Source organism: Dreissena polymorpha, chromosome 12 (assembly GCF_020536995.1).
Source record: "Dreissena polymorpha isolate Duluth1 chromosome 12, UMN_Dpol_1.0, whole genome shotgun sequence".
NCBI lineage: Eukaryota > Metazoa > Mollusca > Bivalvia > Myida > Dreissenidae > Dreissena > Dreissena polymorpha.
Genome location: NC_068366.1, coordinates 64,023,783 through 64,033,112, shown reverse-complemented (window position 1 = coordinate 64,033,112; position 9,330 = coordinate 64,023,783).

Below are 9,330 nucleotides of genomic sequence, written 5' to 3'. Positions count from 1 at the left end.
TAATACAGATATATAAGGACCAATATCTTTAAGGAGTAATATAATAGAATATTCATTAATGTTAATGTTTAAAATTAGATATTATTGCATGCAAAATTTTCAAATTTTAATAAAATGTTAAGAAAGCCAATTAGTTGTTTATTGAAGTGAAAACAACAACATTATTCAAACTTAAAAGAATCAGTATTTCTTAAATTATATTCATTGCAAAATTGCTGATGTTCGGCTGCCGGCAACAATCTTTGAGATTTAATCAATATGTTTATGTTCTATACCATAAACAATCGTACAACACTGTACAATGGTACAGAGAAAACTCTTCCGTGTAATATAAGAAATAGTAAACTCCACGTTGGTCCCAATGGCATTATAGTGACCAGCCAGGCAGTCACAAACTGTATATGGACCATAGCCATAAGGCCCTCAGTGGGGCTATTATCAGTATTGAGACACCTGAAAGGTTTCATGGAATGGAATGAGTGGGGCTTGATTGAATTTCAAAAACGATTCTTTCTGTACATTTGATGATGGCAACCATACAGTACTTCTGGCAGATATTGTTTATATTTTATCCTAGGCATTTATCCAGATGTTGTTATCCCGACCAGGCAACTATCTTTTCAAAGCCTTAAACAATCAAGTGCCATTAAAATTAGGGACAGTGTAACAATGTTCAGTTTGGTAATATTAATATATTAAGGCATAACTTTGCCCTTGGAAATGAACTCAATTCAGAATGGCCTCTCAAAAAAAGACATACTGTACTGGAAATGTTAAAACTGAGCAGTGGTGTTGTTAAAATTTATATTATTTATCTTTTAAGAAACTTTAAGATACATATCACAGGCATGCCCATGGTTTTGGGTCTTTACTCTTTAGATGAGAAACAAAAGCACTAAATATGGTCGACAGTGCAGGCAACAATTGTAAAAAGATATTTTCCATCCCTGACTGCCATTACTGACATGAAGTAATTTAACTGTAATATGTCTGGAAACAGTGTCAGTCACACTTTTCTAAATATTGATTGATTCATGCATATGTATATATATGTCATACAAGTACAGATCATACAATACAGTCAATTTAGAACATTTAGCAATTGGAAAACAATTATCACAGGTTTTGGATCACAATGCATTGATATATCACATTTTGAATATCACAGTCAAAGTTAATCATTTACATTCAGTTACAAGTAAATAGTCAGTGTATTTGGAAGAAATCTGAAATAACAAGTAGTTACAAGATGTTGAAATCAAGACATAATATATATACCACAGGATGTCCCATGAAAGGTTTGCAACTTATTTCCAATGGGGCCCTATAGATGGGTGGAAAATGTACAAAAATGGTGGCATTAATACGCATAAAAATATCGTTAATTTAAACTTGAGACTATAGTCTTGAGATCAAATAGTAATTAGCATATATTATTAAAGACTCTTTAATAAAGAGCATTAGTTACACAATGTTTACTACTATCTTGTCATCACATTTAAATGTACGTACAAATACTTTATTGATGACTTATTTGAACAACAGTAATATATATTCCGGTTATATATATATATATAACATATTCAGGCCTCAAAAAAAATGCTAGCTACGCCCCTGAAGAATCTTATTCTTCAGTTCACCTTTTTAATAATATTATTAACAATAGATGTAGCAGAAAGATCAGCTTCGAATATTGAACCAAGGTTTCCAACAGATGATTGAGAAACAATAGTGTGATCATTGCATTTTACATTAAAATAGTGAAGTTAAGATAATTTCCTTTTGGAACCAAACACTAAACATCCAGTTTTTCCAAGGCAGTTTGTTATCCACTAACCATTTAATACAATTTTCAAGTTCTTTACAAAAACACTACCGATGATACTAGGATCTTTGTGAAAATAAAGGATGACACTTTCATCAGCATAAAGAATAAGTTTACATAAATACAATAATCAAAAATCACTAATATCCTATATCAGTGTTAAGGCATTATGAAATGGAAATGGGTGTGAAAAGTAACAAGAACCCTACACATTTACATCACAAAACATCTGATATCTACAATTACTGGATATAATATACATGTTGAAAGTTAATATAAAGAGGGCAATACAAAAGAATGTACAAAAGTAGTAATAAAGACAAAACAACCAATTTACAATGTTAAGATTTATGCAGTTGTTGGCAATAAGAGAACAATTACCATTCTTTACTTTGAATTTTGCAAGTGTAAATCAGAACACAAGAATTTGTTTCCCAGTCACTTTGAGCTATATAAGTGCCCAATGTTTACACTCAGTGAATTTGTAAAACCAACTTATATGTGCTAACTGTCTGTCCGAAAGCTTAAACATTTCCTATAACCTTTGCAATATTGAAGAGAGCAACTTGATATTTGGCATACATGTGTATCTCATGGAGCTGCACATTTTGAGTACTGAAAGGTCAAGGTCATCCTTAAAGGTGAAATATAGGGCTTCAAAGCGGTGCAATAGGGGGCATTATGTTTCTGACAAACACATCTCTTGTTTTTACATGAAAAACCACAGACATTGTTGGAATTTGCCACATATTAGGCATTGTGTATACATTTTTTAACTCAATTTTCCACACAATGAAACAACTTTTTTAAAAGGCACCAACAAATGTTCCTCCATACCCTTTGCACGCTAAACAAAGAATCAGTTTTTAGCTCCACTGGCCAAATTTGTTCAAATTATGCCCCTGGGTCAAATTTGACCCTGCCCCGGGGGTCACAAAATTGAAAATTGCTTATTTAACGCCTATTTTGTGAAAACTTTCAAAATCTTCTCGTCCATAGCCATTGGGCCTAGGTCTATCAAATTTGGTATGTAGAGACATCTAATAGTCCTCTACCAAATTTGTTCAAATTATGCACCTGGGGTCAAATTTGACCCTGCCCCGGGGGTCACAAAATTGAAAATTGCTTCTTTAAGGCTTATTTTGTGAAAACTTTCAAAATCTCCTCGTTGATAACCATTGGGCCTAGGGCTATAAAATATGGTATGTAGAGACATCTAATAGTAGTCTACCAAATTTGTTCAAATAATGCCCCTGGGGTCAAATTTGACACTGCCCCGGGGGTCACAAAATTGAACATATGCTTATATATGGCCTTTTTTGTGAAAACTTTAAAAACTTCTTGGCCATAACTGTATGGCATATGGCTACCAAATTTAGTATGAAGTGACATGTAATAGTTCTCTTCTTAGTTTGTTAAAATAATGCCCATGGTGTCAAATTTGAAACTGCCCCGGGGATCACAAAATTGAATATATGCTTATAAAGTGCTTATTTTGTGAAAACTTCAAATATATTCTTGTCCATAGCCATTGGACCTAGGGCTACCAAATTTGGTATGTAATGACATCTTATAGTCCTCTACCAAGTTTGTTCAGATTTGAAACTGCCCCGGAGGTCAAAAAATTGAATATATGCTTATAAAGTGCTTATTTTGTGAAAACTTCAAATATATTCTTGTCCATAGCCATTGGACCTAGGGCTATCAAATTTGGTATGTAATGACATCTTATAGTCCTCTACCAAGTTTGTTCAAATTATGCCCCTGGGGTCAAGTTTGACCCTGCCCCGAGGGTCACAAAATTGAACATATGCTTATATAAGGCCTATTTTGTGAAAACTTTAAAAACTTCTTGGCCATAACTGTATGGCATATGGCTACCAAATTTAGTATGAAGTGACATGTAATAGTTCTCTTCTTAATTTGTTAAAATAATGCCCATGTGGTCAAATTTGAAACTGCCCCGGGGGTCACAAAATTGAATATATGCTTATAAAGTGCTTATTTTGTGAAAACTTCAAATATATTCTTGTCCATAGCCATTCGACCTAGGGCTACCAAATTTGGTATGTAATGACATCTTATAGTCTTCTACCAAGTTTGTTCAGATTTGAAACTGCCCAGGGGGTCACAAAATTGTATATATGCTTATAAAGTGCTTATTTTGTGAAAACTTCAAATATATTCTTGTCCATAGCCATTGGACCTAGGGCTACCAAATTTGGTATGTAATGACATCTTATAGTCCTCTACCAAGTTTGTTCAAATTATGCCCCTTGAGTCAAGTTTGACCCTGCGCCGAGGATCACAACATTGAACATATGCTTATATAAGGCCTATTTTGTGAAAACTTAAAAAACTTCTTGTCCATAACTGTATGGCATAGGGCTACCAAATTTTGGTATGTAGTAACATGTAATAGTTCTCTTCTTAGTTTGTGCAAATTATGACCCTGGGGTCAAATTTGAAACTGCCCCGGGAGTCACAAAATTAAATATATGCTTATAAAGGGCTAGTTTTTTGTGAAAACTTTAAAACCTTCTTGTCCATAACCATTGGGTCTAGGACTACCAACTTTGGTATGTAGTGACATCTTATAGTCCTCTACCAAGTTTGTTCAAATTATGCCCCTGGGGTCAAATTTGACCCAGCCCTGGGGGTCACAAAATTGAACATACGCTTATATGGAGCCTTTTTTGTGAAAACTTTAAAAACTTCTTGTCCATAAACATTCGGCCTAGGGCTACCAAATTTTGTAAGTAGTGACATCTTATAGTTCTCTACCAAATGTGTTCAAATTTTATCCCTGGGGTCAAATTTGACCCTGCCCCGGGGGGTAACAAAATTGAACATATGCTTATATAAGGCCTATTTTGTAAAAACTTCAAATATATTCTTTTCCATAACCATCCGGCCTAGGGCTATCAAATTTGGTATGTAGTGAAATCTAATAGTAACACTGTATTATGTGAATTGGGAATAAGATATCAATTTGGGAATAAATTGTGTTTTATCAAAAGTGCATAATATGCAGTTTTATCTGTTGTATTTATCTAGTTTTACAAATTATGATTAAAACATATACTTGCATATATAATAGCATCATTTAAATTGATTTTTCTTCAAAACTGGATTTTATATTAATTTAAAAAAAAATCCTCATGAAATGAAACTGTGTCAATGCAGCGCATGGACACATTTTAAAAATACAATTTAAATGATAAAAATTCAATCACTGTCAATGAAAAAGTCATGGAAAATTTCTTATTAAGCTTAAATTATAGATAATATATTACAAAAATATATGTAGATCATGAAATGAAAAGTCTTGTTTGAGAAAATCACCTAAATGATGTCCATTCCCAGTTTGATGTCTTATTCCCAATTCACATAATACAGTGTTTAGTCCTCTACCAAATTTGTTCAAATTTTATCCCTTGGGTCAAATTTGACCCTGCCCGGGGGTCACAAAACTGAACATACGCTTATATGGGGCCTATTTTGTGAAAACTTTTAAAATCTTTTTGTTCATAACCATTGGGCCTTGGGCTACCAAATTTGGTATGTAGTGGCATCTAATAAACCTCTACCAAATTTGTTCAAATAATGCCTCTGGGGTGAACTTTGACCCTGCCCCTGGGGTCACAAAATTGAATAAACGCTTATGAAGCGCCTATTTTGTGAAATCTTTAAAAATCTTACGATGAAACCATATGTACTACAGCTTCCAAATTTGGTATGCGGTAACATCTTGTAGTCCTCTACCAAGGTTGTTCAAATTATGACCTTTGGGTCAAATTTGACCCTGACCCACGGGTCACAAAATTGAACATTATATACGCTTATATCTTGCTTATTTTGTGAAAACTGTTAACATATTCTTATCCTTAACTCTAGGACCAAGGGCTACCACATTTTGTAAGTAGTGAGGTATAGTAGTCCTCTACAAAGTTTGCTCAAATTATGCCCCTGGGGTTAAATTTTAACCAGCCCAGGGGGTCACAAAATTGTTCATGTGCTTAAATAGGGCCTATATTTAAGTATTTGCACATGTTAAGAAATATTTGTTTTAGCCTTTTTTTAGCAGTGGAGCGATACAGGGCCATCGTGGCCCTCTTGTTTATAAGAATATGTCAAAATGGGCAAAAGTCAGGGACAATACTGTCTAAATGCCCTTTTAACAACTCTGTTGACATGCGGCTGTAGTATATTTTCTCTGTAAATTTACAGCGAACACATAATGTCATCATCATAAATGTATTGCTTACATGTATATAAATATGTTACGAGGTCTTACCCAGTATTTATACAAATTAACCTGGATATTTATGAAAAACACCATCTCCTTGTAAAGTGTAAAGAGAGAAGGCATTTGTTCACCAGTAACATTATGTTCATGACAGGTAAATAAAAAGCAGAGAAACATGAAAAATTCAGTTCCCAATTCATAGTTTTTTTAAAGTTCAACTTTGCTTAAGTAATAATGCATCAATGTTGATTCTAAAGAAAAAGAGTAATCATTTATGCCTTAACTGTTCTGCTGTCCAAAAGCAAGGACGACATACACAACTTGACAAGCTTTACAACATTTATAGTTTTAGTTACTTAACAATCTAAAATAAATGTCCATTCTAAGTTTGCTGTCGTATTCTTCCCTTAAATCATACATGTTTCTTGCATAATTGAATGTTCATGTCCATGGATCACAATGTATATAGAAACAAACATTATTTTGAATTATCTTTCACAGTTATATATTTAATATTAGGTTAATTTTGGGATACACTAAAGCAAATATTAACATTTGTCTCAAAATGGATCATCCTCTGAAGCCCCCGATGGGATTTAAACCCATACCTCTTTCCTCTGGAGAGGAAAGTATTCTATCTTAAAATACAAGGGCATGTAAGAGGAAAACTAGCAATTTCAAAGGGACGTTTTCACAGATTAGACATGTATTGAAGTTTGTTATTAAATACTTTAAATTGATAAGTCACAAAATCTAACTATAACATAAGAACTCCCCAAATTTTTTTTTTCATTATAGACTCTATGCTATTTTGATAAATGCAAACATTGGATCTAAAAAGCTGCAATAAAAAAGACAAGAATAAAATTGAATAAAAATATAGAAGTAACCCTCAAACGGGCTTGAACCATAGCGCATTGACCCCATGGAGTAAAAGTCTACCGTTTAGACCACTCGGCCATCCATACTCATACAATGAGTGATGTGTTTCATACTTTATCATGTTTATGTAAGCAATCCTCGTATCTCACAAAAATTCAAAATACAACGAAAACAGTCGATTTAATTTTAAATTTACTCGATGTCAATACTATAAGTACTCCTATCAGTATGTCAGTAATGGCATCTTTAAATTTTAACAAGTTTTTAAGTACGTTTTGGGAATTCACAGATCTACATTAAATTATTACTTAAATAATGTTATCTTGAAAAAGACGAGCTAAAAGACACATTTTAATTTTTCCTCTTTACGAGAAGGCCGCCATCTTGTTTTCTAAAGTAGTTCCAAATCCAATATGCCGGCCGCCTACGTACATCAGAGAGACGGTGTGGTGTAGCCCACTGTCCGATGCGTTCAGATTGATTCAAACTCCTCACAGCAGTTACTTCCCTTGGGCATTCGCCCAGTCATTAACCACTGCCACCACAAATATCACGTGATCTACATACAACAACAACAGGACAATAATAACAAAAATGGCGGAGACGCAGACGAACATTGTGAAAAATCCGTGTTTATTGTGTAGCAAAACCCAGCATTTTAATTTATATAGTGGAATTCACTCATCTTCATTAATTAGTAAAATTTCATGTTTGGTACAAGTCGATGTTCAACGTTGTATTGATAAAAGGTCTGGTGTCTGCAAGTCTTGCCATCTGAAAATAAACTCTTCTTTTGAATTTGTACAATTAATAAAAGAAAAACTTAGCATTAATGAAGGCGTTCAAAACGCAGAAAAGCGTGGGGCTAGCAGTCCAATTACTCCCCAGTTACAAAAAACTGTAAAGGCTCCGAAAACAAATTTGGGACCTGAAAGTGAGTCTGAATCAGAAACTGTATCGTCGAAGTACCTGTTATCGAACAGCACCTATTATCGAACGTTTTGTTTTGGTTCTGTATGCGCAAGCGCAAAAGTGCACATGAGGTCACATCGATAAACAACTGGTCGTACAATAAATCCATGACCTACTTGCCTACTTAGCTTGAAACAAATGCGTAGAAAACAGGTGAAATTAATGCATTTATTGTTATTTACACGTTTTTATGTGTTTTTTGCTATTACTTTTTGAATGCTTTTATCAAAACGTGCATTTACACACCAAAAAGCATATTTCCCTTTTCAATTTTGATTGTAGCTGACGCAGATTTTTTCGCGGAGTCCGGGTCACGTGATAGTCATGTGACTTTGTATATACTGGAGTAGTATTTATGCACTGTCTGGTAATGGGTCATGTTTACATCGGCCGCCATTTTGTTTTGTCTGCTAGAGGTGACAATAACCAGGGAATCATCGTTATGATTTCTTGAAGGATATTTGCTGGAAAACTTTACAGATAAGTTAATGAATAATTGAAATGTAAGTCATTAGTTAAAACAAAATGTTTTTGTTATTTTAAGTGTTTCAATTTTGAAGTAATTTCTTAGGTGTTCGATAACTGGTGCGTCCACCATACTTGATGATGAAGAAAAAAGTAATGACGATCATCATTATTCAAGACCCTTGAATGTTCGTTTAAATACACCATCTAAAAGATTTCAATATTGTCACCCAGTAGAAGATGAGACCGTAGTTGCTGATATTCAGTCAAATTCTGTAAGCGTCCTAATGGTGTTACAAAAAAGACCCGATAATGCAACTCATAATAGGCGTTACTTACCCTTATCAATGTTGTTATGCCATGGAAATAATTCAATATGAATTTAAAACACCAGACATTTTCGATCACACTAGTGCCAGTATAATAAGAATTGTTATTATTATGACTGTATTATGTATATTAAATCAACCATATTATAGTGATAATAACACATAAGGAAGGGTATTAGAAACTACCAGTATTACTAAAACAATGGGTTACATTATAAGTTTAAATAATTGCATCTAAAATTTATGTTGAAATGCATGATTCTTTATAAGTTTACTGTTTAGTATTATTATGCATGAGTATTCATCTGTTATTGTCCATGGTTTGTTCATTGTTTTCAGACAGTTCCAGAAAACATTGCAAACAAGCAGAGTTCTCGTCCCTTCTTCACCATACACCTCTGAAATGGGCTCAGTGACAAGAATCTTGTCAAAACTAAAAAAAATATTTTATCCTCCTAAATGAGTTTAATATGAATTAAACCTGGCATAAATATACAAATAATTTACCTAAAAAGTTCCAAACTTTGAAATATAATGATTGTATTTACATATTTTATACAAAGACCTATAGATAACATATAGTTATCTATAGGTCTTTGTTTTATGCA